Raw genomic sequence first — 10111 nt, forward strand, 5'->3', positions numbered from 1 at the left:
ACTTTTTTAGTCCCAGGCTATTCCTTTATAAAGGCCTGTTAGCACATATACAATTAATAAGGGATACAACCTTGCATGTCTTAAATTCATTTATTACAAAACCAGTATAACCCACGTTTGGTGTCCCTATAACCATCACATGTACTATAAATATATGCATAACAATAAATAATAATAATAAATAGTAGGTCAAAAGTGCTTGAATTCTAATTCTGCCATATTTGAGACTCCGTGTTATGACGAGCCGTTACGTGCTACACGGTCTCAGCTTTGCATCTGCTTGCTTGAGGGAAATCCACGTATTCAGAGTAAAGAGCGCAGCTTAGACCAAACCAGATGATCGTTCAGGCCAAATATTTGCGCTGCAAACTGAGCGGCCGCCTATGGAGACAACACGGTAGAACAGCCCAGCCCTGTGAGGAGACAGGAGAACATTGTCACTGCTCAGACACGTACAATGATACCACCATGTTCCTGAGGATTTACTTACCGCTGGGCATTCGCAGAGATGACCAGACGTCCTGGGCCCCCCAGTCAGCAGTGAGCGGTGGGCAGTTGATCACGGGATACGCTGTATTTCCAGAGAGGACAGGACCCAAACCATTGCTTCTACCAGCAACCGCAACAAACACTGTGGGAATACCATCTCCTAGGAGACATACGAGATCATGCAGTGGGTAAGTGTCATATTGGGGCACCTACACTGGGTACTTGGGCAACATTTAAGCCTGTTGGAGTCTGCAAAAGACCTGAGACTGGGACGGAGATTAGTCTTCCAACAAGACAATGATCCCAAACACAAAGCAAAATCTACAATGGAATGGTTCAGAAATAAATGTATCCAGGTGTTAGAATGGCCAAGTCAGAGTCCAGACCTCAATCCAATCGAGAATCTGTGGAAAGAGCTGAAAACTGCTGTTCACAAATGATCTCCATCAAACCTCACTGAGCGCGAGCTGTTTGCCAAGGAAGAAAGGGCAAGAATTTCAGTCACTCGATGTACAAAACTGATAGAGACATACCCCAAGTGACTGGCAGCTGTAATCTCAACAAAAGGTGACACAACAAAGTAGTTCTGCCCATTCTAGCGAAGGTCAGGGTTTCGTATCTAGCTTTAAAAAGGTTTAATACCATAGTTTTGATTTTGCTGTGTTATAGCACCACCCAGTGGTGGTTAAATTTATTACCTGTGTTTTTCAGTAATTATTAGTGTTGCATTCTGGGATTCACCAAGGTATCATGGGAAGGGGAAACTCCATTTCTCTGTATTTCCCTGGACACACGTGTTAATCTGCTGTGTTGAACTACCTCACTTACTTGCCATTCCGGTTAAGATTATCCGGTAAGATCATTATCTCTGTTCTTGCTACGTAATGTTGTACACGGTGTGATAGTGTGATTAACTGTATAGCAGCCAGTACACAGTAAATGTGATTATCAGTTGTGATAGAAATATGTATATCATGTAGATCTCACTTGCATGTATACTCCTTTAAACCATATATACTCTTTTAAATCATATACATATTCCTTCAAATCACATATACTTACACAAAAGCAAATATATAACTACCTACTCAGCTACTTTATAATCAATTGCTCAATTTTACCACATGAGCTAGGCCAGATTGTGCTCGGTACTTTCCGCTATGTCTCAAACACCTTAAAAACGGGAAGTTGGACCAGATGTTCGGGACTGATACCGCTGAGTCTTCTGAAATGGCCGATCAACAGTGCCAAATGTATTAAGTCCTGGTCAGATGTCTCAACTTTGCCCTACATACCGAGAGCTACATTTTAGTTGCATAATCAGCAGTCATATGCGCATTAATCACAATATTCCATATATATCAGATAACCAATAACTGAATTGTATGTTAATTAACTAACCGCCCAAACCACTCCTTTCTATGTTATTATAAAAACTATGTATCAGGAAATAAATACTCAGTCTTTGATTGAATGTCAAGCTGTCACCACGTCAGACTCATTCTTGAGGGCTCAAAAATAATTGGGAGCGGCCGCAGCACACACGGGTAGATTTATCAACCCAAATTTCCATATCAAATGGTGCCCCCGCGAGGCCGGACGAAGATATCACAGGAGGGGATCCTGCTGACCGGACAGACGAGGGTGCGGGACACGGCCTTGGCCCACGGGACGGAGACTGCAGCTCCATCAGAGTAAGGTAAGAAAATTCTATCATCTTACCTGAATGTCCCCTGTGCCCAGTCCGGGTCTGTACCTTTAGCCGGTCAGGTGTGGTCACCACCGCATTCCCAGGTAGTGTAAAAAGTCCGAGCCTGAACCTAAACCCTGGGATATAAGTCAAGGTGTCTGCTGTTTATATGTTCTGTGTTTGTGTAACATCCGGGAGAAGCAAGGAACAGTGACTGTTTGTGGTTGCTGGGTAACAGACCGCAGGAAGTCAAATCGCTCGATAAGTTATTGCAGGATTCCCGTGCATAGGAGGGACAGGTAGTCCCCGGGCAGGTGGTCCCAGGCTCCAGGCACGGGTAGTGATAACTTAGAGGGTATATTGCAGATTCCCGTAGTGCTGACTATCTAGTTAGATAGGTCGGACCGGAGTGGTAGAATTCACACCTGTTGTGTTTCTCACTCAGGTGGCCCGGGCATAGGTGTGCTCAGTGCGATTGGCAGTAGTCTGTTTCCCAGCGCACCCTGCACGTGTCACAAAATAATAAAGAGGGTGTCGAATCTCCTGGATGTCAATGTTCTTTGTCTGTTAATGTCACGTACTGTTGCTTAACTGCATAGAATTGAGGAGTTTTTTTTTTTTTCCTCTCTCTCCCCGTCTGTTCTCTATTTAGAACTTCCCCCTCCTCCATGCAGTTAGGAGAAATATATGCATTGTAAATCACACGGTCACCACCGTTTTTTTTTTTTTTTTTTTTCTTTTTTTTCCTCTTTTTGTTGCTAAGCTTTCTGTTTTTGCATATATCTGGCTATGGTATAACATTTATTTGAAGAGGTGAAACTAAATGATATCTATCATTTTTGATGTGACATACGTGATTTTTGGGTAAACAGCAGCTGCTGATAAAAAGGGGAAGTGTGTCTCTGACTGCATTTGAGCGCAGAGTACGGAGAAAAAGAAAAGGGGGGGGGGGAGAGGAGAAGCCATTTTAATTTTATTTTCTGTTTTTTTTGTTGCATTTTTAAGTCTTTAGACTCTTTTTTGTAAGTTTTTCAAAGTCTCTTTTCTTTTCTGCCTCTTCACTTTTTTGTTTAAAAGGGGTTTTTATTTATTTATTTATTTATCTTCCTTTTCTGTGAAGATCCTGAGTTTTGGATCGTGTACCCAGTTTTTTTGATGGAGCTTTCAAAAAATTGATGCAAGATGTTGAAATCAAAACATGAAAGAACCCTTTTTCTATTTTTCGTGTTTTTATATATTTAACCTCCTTGAGATTTTTATTGTTGTGTTTTTTATTTCTCTTTTTGCAATGGGGAATAGATTGGCCAAGCAACAGGAGAGCCTTTTGCTTCCTGATGAGAAAACGGCTCCTCAAATAATAGCAGAGCACGAAGGTGTCAGATATGTGAAGAATTACAGGCAGCTCATGAAATCCATCAGCGAGGCAGGCTTAGAGCTGCAGAGTGGCATGATGTCTTAAAAAGAAAGAAAGGAAAGCTAGTTGATACTAACTTGCTGCCCACTGCAACAGTATGGTATAAGGTGGCTACAGATTTACAACGTTTGGGGAGCACTGAAAGATATGTGAAGGAGTCGGGAAGTGATTTTTATGTGTACAAAGTAGGGAAAGGTGTTAAAACCATCAGCACCTCCCCCATATGGGGATGAAAAATATTGGGTGTGTGCAGTCTGCACCCAGCAAAATCCATTGTACAGGGAGACTTGCTCAGCATGTGGTGTGCCCCGCCCAAACTTGGTATAGGGAGATGGCACTGTTACTCTGACGATGCCGGCACGGGCTGCATCAAAGAAGGAATTCTCTTCTTGTCTTTCTCCTCCATCTTTTTCCTCTCCGTCTTCTGCACTGCCCTCTCCTCCTCCTCTTTCTTCTCCACCTTTCTCCTCCCCTTTCTCTTCCTCACCCTTCATTATTCCGCACCTCCTCCTCCTATACGCCTTTCATCAACTCCTCTCTCGCTCTCTCGCTCTCTCGCTCTCTCGCTCTCTCGCTCTCTCGCTCTCTCTCTCTCTCCTAAATCACCCGTCTTTTCCTCACTCAGTTAATCCCTCCCACCCTTCATCTCCGCTTTCTGCGCACCTCATATCTCATTCTGTGTCACACTCTCCTTCTCCTGATCTGCTGCCTGTCGGGCAGGTGTCGAGTCCAGGCAGTGTGGTGTCCCTGTATCCAGTGCTCACAGCACAAGGCACATTCTATGTTCCCAATACAGCCCAGCCTCTAACAGTCATGGTATCGGGGGAGGAAGGTGGAGATCCCCCAGTAGAAGGCACCCCCCAAGCCGCAGCAGGCAGCTCGGGGACGGGAGGGGGGGGGGGGGAAGACACAGGCATCACCATCAGATGGTGATCAGTATCCCCGGTCAGAGCAGCCAACGTTCACACCACAATGGAACTATAATCCTCCACAGCCTCAGCAGGGTGGGGACACATCCTCTCACAAAAAGACAATATCCAAGACCACTTATCAGCCACTGCATGACCCCAGTGCACTCTCACAACTATTCCTCTGAGGATGAAGAGGGGACTTCATACATGCTACCCAGTACTAGAAAGAAAAACCCACGGGCACCTAGGAGACAGGGGCAGATAGAAGCACCACCATTACACTATGTGCACTTCACCCCAAGTCAGGTGACCAGTATCCTCAACAATCTTCCAGATCCAGAGATGCACCCCATGCCATTCTACAGAAGAATGCAGCAGAACCAGTGCACATATGCAGCCACCTGGAATGATCTGTGGGCCGTGATGGAGATAAAGGCAGGTGATGCCTTCTGGCCAATCATGAAATAACACTTCAAGCTTTCAGCAGACTTAGACGTACATGCCTGGGAGTCAGGTCCGAAGCTGATTGAACAACTCAGAGACTGGGCCAAAGGCAGGCTGGCTGGACAGGCCCTCAGCTTACATGATATGAGTCAGGAGAAGACAGACTGTGGAGAAATTCCATGGCAGAGTAATGCAGGTTTTCCAGGACCTGGGCTTCACCATTCATGATCAGATACACAGACAGATGTTGGCACAGGCCTTTGTGCATGGACTCAGAGAACCAATCAAGAAGCCACTGATAGTGGCTAGGCCCGAGTACAGGTCAATAGCAATGGACACCCTGCTCACTGTAGCCAAAGGGATCGAGTCCCAACCAGGAGTGCGGAAGACAACACCCCTTATGGCGGCCATAGACTCTGAAGAGCCACCGCAATACCGAGACAGAAGGAACGTCAGATGTTTCAACTGCGGCAAATTGGGTCATTACCAGAGCCGGTGCAGAGCTCCATCACAACCCAAGACCCTGCCCAGAGGAGCAAGCTGAGGAGCAGACAAGGTGGACAGTGAAGCGCCCCATCCATAGGACAGGGGCAAGCCAGGTCCGCAAGACACCACGCTCCTGACATGCAAAACCCCTTCAGCAGGACCAACCCCTCAAATTACCCTGAACGTGGATGGCGTTGTCAGGTCTTTTCTTGTGGACACTGGTGCAGCCAGAAGTGTGATGAGACATGTGGAACTCCTTGACCCTACCTGCCTATCAGAATCCTCTGTGTCTTGCGTAGGCATCGACGGTCAAGTCAGAAATTCTCAGCTTACAAAGCCTCTGAGCATGTGCATTCAGCCAGGACACTCTATCCTATCCCAGTTTGTGGTGTCAAGAACCTGCCCACTCAACCTACTGGGGGCAGACCTTCTACAGAAACTAAAAGCAACCATAGTGTTCTAGGAAGATGGGACCGTGACCCTTTCTTCACCTCTGACCCAGGAAGAGTCAGTCATGCTGGCAGCCTTACAGGAACCTCAAACAACCCATAAAGGCCTACCCAAGGAGGTACTGGACGTAGTACCAGAAAGTCTATGGTCTAAAGGACCCCAAGATGTGGGAAAACTTCAGGTTGCCCCGGTGCGGGTATCGCTCAAGCCAGGTACTCCATATCCTCGTAAGTCCCAGTATCCCTTGTCCATCGCACAGTCAAGCCGTCTCAGACCAATTGAAGGTGTTCCTGGAAATAGGGGTCGTTGTCCCCGGCACCTCTCCTCCTTGCAATACCCCACTTTTCCCTGTCAAGAAAAAGACTGTAAAAGGAGAGCCAGCCAAGTTCAGAATGGTACATGACCTAAGAGCGGTGAATGACGCTACAGTATTTGAAACTCCAATTGTGCCGAATCCACACACCCTGCTCTCAAATGTGCCTTCCACAGCAACAGTGTTCACAGTGATCGACCTGGCAAATGCTTTCTTCAGTGTTCCCCTCCATCCAGACGACCAGTTCCTGTTTGCCTTCACGCATCAGGGGGCACAGTACACATGGGCGGTGATGCCCCAGGGGGCCCAGAACAGCCCCTCGCAATTCACCAAAGCAATGTCCACAGTTCTCGCCAACTGGATCACAGAACATGCAGAAGTGACCCTGCTACAATACGTGGACGATCTACTCCTTTGTGCAGTTGACTTTGACACTTGTAAAGCACATTCTGTGTCTCTCCTACTCTACCTGGCGTAACACTGCAAGGTCTCAAAGAACAAAGTCCAGTGGTGTCTGAAGCGAGTTACATTCCTTGGGCACTGCATTGCTCACCAGACTAAACACCTGACAGATGACCGGAAGACCACAGTGGAAAGGATGGCTCCCCCAACATCTCCAAAGGCACTACAAGCTTTTCTTGGTCTAGTATCATACTGCAGAACCTGGATCCCTGATGCCTCAGTCCTAATGCAACCTCTGTATGACTGCGTTAACGTAACCCCGTTCCTGCTAACAGATGTGGCCTTCAGTTTGTTCAAGAAGCTAAAAGACTCGGTAGTCTCAGCGCCAGCGCTAGGCCTACCTGACTACGAGAAGCCATTCAGTCTCTACCTGATGGAGAAAGAAGGCCATGCTACTGGAGTCCTGACACAGACTCACGGGGGAAGACAGAGACCTCTAGGCTATTTTTCAGCTCGCCTGAATCCAGTCGCAAGGGGAGCCCCCTCCTGCATGAGAGCAGTATTTGCAGCACACGCCCTCCTGGACAAAACAGCTGACATCATTCTTGGACATCCACTGGAAATCCTGGCTCCGCATGACATCTCAGCAATTCTCAATCAAACCCAGCCAAAACATCTCTCCACCGCAAGACATCTTCGTCTACAGTGCTCCCTACTACTGCCTGACAACGTCACCATCTCCAGATGTACAGTCCTCAATCCAGCCACTCTACTCCCACTCCCAAGGGGGATACAGATATGGACCCTCCAGATCAAAATCTGCATGATACCTTCCACAAGGATCTGGATTTGCTCCGACCGGATGATCATGATTGTTTCAGCATCATGCAACAGGAAACAGCAGGACTACCCAATGTGGCAGAAGAGCCACTGGCCAACCCAGAGTTGATCCCCTATGTAGATGGCTCCAGATTTGCAGATGATGAAGGAATATTTCACACGGGATGTGCAGTGACCAGCAATCAAGAAATCCTGTGGTCCAGGAGTCTGCCACCTAGCCTGTCAGCCCAAGAAGCAGAACTGATAGCGCTGACGAAGGCTTGCCAGATTGCAGAAGGCAAAACTGAACATTTACACCGATTTTCAAGGTATTCGCATGGCATAGCACACAACTTCGGACCCATCTGGGCTGCAAGAGACTTCATCATAGCAAGCGGAACAACCGTAAAGCATCATGGAGCTATTAAAGACCTACTGAGCGCACTGCACTCCAACTCCCAAAAATGGTGGCAGTACTGAAGGTCAAAGCACATGGAAAACTGAACACAGTAGAGGCACGGGGCAACAACACGGCGGATATGGCAGCCAAAAAAGCCGCCAAAGGAAGACCGTATGGAGAAATGGGAGAGGTCGTAGAGCCGGACGGCTACTACGTGGCAACTGAGGACAAGACACCAGATGAGATTACGTCTTGGGATCTATTCAAGAAGTTGCAAGAACAAGCCCCAAAGGAGAAGGAGAATTGGATGCGGAAGGGTGCAACACATCAAGAAGGACGGGTATACTCAATGGACTACAAACCCTGTTTACCCCAAAGCATGTACCCTATGGTGGTCCAGTGGGCACATGGGCCCACACACAGATCAAAGACACAGATGAATGATCTGATTGGTGCTTACTGGTTCGCTCCAGGGATCTCCACCCTAACAGCCAAGTTCACTAGCAGCTGTCTGACCTGCGGCAAATGCAACCCTGGAAGAATGGAGAAAGTTCCCACACATCTCGCCAGACCGCTGTACCCCTTCCAGAGGATCCAGATAGACCACATCCAAATGCCGCCAAGTGGAGGATTCGAATATGCCCTTGTGGTCGTGGACGTATTTTCAGGATGGCCAGAAGCTTTCCCAGTGAGGAATCAGTCAGCAAAGACTACTGCAAAGAAGCTACTCTCAGAGATCGTGTGCAGATACGGGGTCCCAGAAGTGATAGAGTGATCAGGGGCCCGCATTCACAGCAAACCTCACAAGGGAGATCTGGTCAGCAGTAGGGTCAGACTTAGGCCTACACACTCCCTACCACCCCCAGAGTAGCGGGAAAGTCGACTGAATGGGACACTCAAAAAACAGGATGCTAAAAGTTGCCCAAGAGACACGCAAACCATGGCACGAAACACTCCCCATCGCACTGTTTAGTGTCAGGCACACTCCCCGGGGCCCAGAAAAGTTGTCACCTCATGAGATTCTGTTTGGGGCCCAGCCCTCGGTTAGGGGTATTCTTCCCCCAGCAGTTGACAATGCAATATGATACTTTGTCTGCTTACGTAATTCAGTTGACCAAAAAACTTGCTAATGTCCATACTCGAGTTTTCTCTTCATTACCAGATCCAGGATCGGTACCCGGTTCACACTCCCTGAAACCAGGAGACTGGGTGTTGGTGAAGTTTGTGAGGAGAACGTTCGACCCCAGATTTGACGGTCCCTTCCAATTGCTGCTGACGACACCAACCTCTGTGAAACTAGAGGGAAGACCCACTTGGATCCACGCATCGCACTGCAAGAAGGCTCCCGCACCAGAAGATACGCCTAAGCCAGAATGATCCTGATGATGGAAAAGTCAGTCAAGGAAACAACAAACCTGATGCCGCATCTCCTCCTGGACGAACCTATCCGAATTCAGATTCACCCACCTGATGGCTCCTCCAATCCTGATGACGAATATGTGGAACTGATCGAACCGAGTTGCCAATATGAGACCATGCATGTTTCTACCCCCGTTTAGGGACAGATCTCCTGATCGCCCATTGCGAAAGTCTGTACGGTGTAGGGCGTAGGCATTAGGCTTTCGTCAGTTCGCCGGCAGCACAAAAGAGTTGCAGCACTTTGGGACAGGAGGCTAGGCTTAGGGCAAGTGATATCTAAGGAGGGCTTGTGATAGAAATATGTATATCATGTAGATCTCACTTGCATGTATACTCCTTTAAACCATATATACTCCTTTAAATCATATATATATATATATTATTCCTTTAAATCACATATACTTACACAAAAGCAAATATATAACTACCTACTCAGCTACTTTATAATCAATTGCTCAATTTTACCACATGAGCTAGGCCAGATTGTGCTCGGTACTTTCCGCTATGTCTCAAACACCTTAAAAACGGGAAGTTGGACCAGATGTTCGGGACTGATACCGCTGAGTCTTCTGAAATGGCCGATCAACAGTGCCAAATGTATTAAGTCCTGGTCAGATGTCTCAACTTTGCCCTACATACCGAGAGCTACATTTTAGTTGCATAATCAGCAGTCATATGCGCATTAATCACAATATTCCATATATATATCAGATAACCAATAACTGAATTGTATGTTAATTAACTAACCGCCCAAACCACTCCTTTCTATGTTATTATAAAAACTATGTATCAGGAAATAAATACTCAGTCTTTGATTGAATGTCAAGCTGTCACCACGTCAGACTCATTCTTGAGGGCTCAAAAATAATTGGGA

The 10111-nt window shown here is 47.0% G+C and overlaps 1 long non-coding RNA gene across 1 annotated transcript; it reads left to right on the forward strand.

Annotated features, from left to right (window-relative positions):
- The first annotated feature begins 563 nt into the window (after positions 1 to 563).
- On the forward strand, positions 564 to 9611 carry LOC138657278 (uncharacterized). Its single transcript, XR_011317030.1, has 3 exons — positions 564 to 677; positions 1201 to 1342; positions 8981 to 9611. It is a non-coding gene; the product is annotated as an uncharacterized lncRNA (long non-coding RNA).
- The last annotated feature ends 500 nt before the right edge of the window (positions 9612 to 10111 follow it).

This window comes from Ranitomeya imitator, chromosome 1 (genome assembly GCF_032444005.1).
Source record: "Ranitomeya imitator isolate aRanImi1 chromosome 1, aRanImi1.pri, whole genome shotgun sequence".
In the NCBI taxonomy this organism is placed as follows: Eukaryota; Metazoa; Chordata; class Amphibia; order Anura; family Dendrobatidae; genus Ranitomeya; species Ranitomeya imitator.